Here is a 2,939-nt window from a genome sequence, read left to right as displayed (position 1 = left end):
AGATAGGGATAATAGAGGGAGAACATGATGCAGATTGTGTTATTTCTCTTCTTCCTCTGCGTTATCACCACATCACATTGTTAAGTCCCATCACATTTAATCTGAGTTTCTTGATTTTCTTATTAAACTACTTTTTATGTTGCTTGATGAAGTACCAGATGTTCCAAAATGCTGCCAGTCGCATGTCCCGAATTTCAGGTGCAATCCCACAATATGGAATGACAACGTTATATGTGACAACTGGTGCAAAGAAGACTGCTGGAAAGGAGGGTTTTGCAAAAAGGAAGGAAGTCATGTCTGCCACTGCAGGTGCTAAGTGGAAGGACAAGGACTGATTAGTTTTATGATTTTTCCACCTATTTGCTGCACGATTCCGCCGAACCTCTCTTGAGTTTTTGGGATTTCAAATACTTTTGTTGCTTCTCTTTTTCAAATATTTCATATACCCTTTTCTCTTCCATCAGAGTTTTTTCACGGAATATTAATTATCGTTTTTTATTTCTGTCTGTTTTGAAACTCTCTAAATTATTGACCTTCGGTAACTTAAGTCTTTCCATTTTTTATTTCCTGTTCTCATAATCACTCTTTAGTTGCTAGTCTATCTTTAGATACGTAACATGATTCTTTTATTACAGTTACAGCGTAACTACGACTAATTGTATGAATTTAAGTGTACGAAAGTAAAAACATCAACCTTTGTAACGTAAGAAATATTCACGATAACAAGATAAAATCATTATCACAATATTTCAAATATTGTAAAATTGAATAGCTACATATTTCAACAGATCACCACTCGCTCTAATCGAAGTCCGATAATAGCGTATCATAAACATTAAGTTTATGGTGACTAAAAGCCACATGAATTTAATTTGTTTTATTGTTTCCAGAGGATAATTTAAAAAATACACCTTAATTGGTAAAAATCTTCTGATTTCCACGAAACAAAAAAACCCATGTCAAAATATTTAAGCTGGCAAATCAGAAACCGGAAATTTCAGACTTGGTTTTTTGAAGATTAGGGAATCAACCTTTCTGTACTCTTTTTGGATATGCTAATTTATCAACCATAAAATAAGACAGCTAGAGAATGAGTGAAGATAACGAATACTCCAACGGTTGTGTCATTCACCGGAGGTGCTCGTTGCCTCTTCATTGGCGAAGATTATAGGGTATAAATTAGGTAATCATTTTCCAAAACAAGTAAACCTCAACTAAGTCACTGGGCTTGAGCGTGTTGACGAGATCAAATAAGCTGCCCATAAGTACGTAGTTACTCAGTTAATTGTCTGACGCTGACTTCCTTCACAAATTCAGTCTGCTAGTCTTTCAGTTTCTTGAATCCCATACTGTTGGGACTCTATTATGTCTTTGACGTTTCCTGAGAGGACGAGGTAACTGATCGCTTCTTTCACTATAGTATCGCTGAATAATTTCTTTAAGAGTAACTCTGTTCCTGCCTTCCAGGGTAATGAATGTTGGTAAATGATCTTGACCCTTGGCATTTAAAGTGGCAGTTAAGGGTTTGAAAAATTATGAATAGAGAATTGCAACTCGTCTAGTTCTACGATTTATTTGAAAAGTTTCTTTGTAAAGTTGCTTTGGAAAGGTGTACATATGGACTATAAATAATGTGCTCGTTGAAAAGAAGTGGAGTTCTTACACTTCTCTTTTATCCCTTACTCTCTTGTCTCTCTTATTCCCTTGGTGAAAAACAAGGGGAAAGCCTCGTTTGTTCTCATAATGGATGCCAATCAGCCTAGAAAGATGGTTTTTCTTCTCAAGAATTTGAGAACAGGGAAGCGCTGTGAGAAATCTTCTCCAGTCCGTCTAAGAAGAGAACAATTTGTAAACCTGTCCTCATATTCGAGACACTCAGATATCTCCAATCCCTTAAAGTTTGCTGTGTGTCATGACAAAGGCGAGATAAAATCGTATACTACTAGTGTTTTCCTCGTTCATTCGATGAAAGTTTCTGTTGGAACAAACAAGGCTCTCTCCTCGTTTTTCGCCAGGGGAACAAGAGAGACATGAGGGTAAGGGAGATGGCAGAACTTCACATAAAGTCAATTAAAAGATGAATTGTACATTTATAATCCATATATACACATTTTCAAGGGAAATTTACAAAGAAACGTTTCAAGGAAATCTTAAAGACACGGAATAGAAACCTTCTGAAATTACTGGAAGAGTCGCATCACTTCACTTTGACTTTTCAAAAAATACAACTGCCTTTATAATCATTCAAAGATCAAGACTATTTCCCAACAGTTTCTTCATGCAGATGACAATATTGTCAGCATAACTCAACCCAGAAACCATGATGAAGACGATGATAACTATGATGATAAAGAAGGGAAGTAAAAAACGATCTTGAGTGATTGGAAAATCTCAAATGTCCAAATGATGAAAACCGAATGAAGCTTTTGTTATATAGTGAATGTTCTCTTGTGTTCATGAATTCTTCATTCTTCTCTGTCCTAATTCGTTTATCATAATTCTATCAATCCTCTTCCAGACTTCCACAACTCTTCACTGCTTAGTTTTATATCATTGTTATCAGAACTTAACATCTCTGCTTAAGACAATTTTGGGTAAGAAGACATCATCGGGAAAAGTTGGCAACAGCAATGAGCACCACCTGCCCAAGGGGTCACAAGTCACGTCTCTCATGTCTGTCTGAAGCTCTCAAGGCTGGATCAACTTCTCTGGAAAATCTTAAGATCAAGCAATAATGTATGCCAAAGCACAGACAATCACCTGAGCCATGACAAACTGTTGTCATAAACGAATTAGGACAGAGAAGAATGGAAAACACAGAATGGAAACCACTTAACCTCAAACTCTCTTCCAGCGTGTGGTGTGGAGAACTTTGTGAAGACTGGTGGAGCTCAAAAATGAGCCTCATAATCTGTGGGGAGGTGCGCATAATACTGATG

This window comes from Wolffia australiana, chromosome 5, assembly GCF_029677425.1.
Source record: "Wolffia australiana isolate 7733 chromosome 5, ASM2967742v1".
NCBI lineage: Eukaryota > Viridiplantae > Streptophyta > Magnoliopsida > Alismatales > Araceae > Wolffia > Wolffia australiana.
This window is presented reverse-complemented; position numbering follows the sequence as displayed.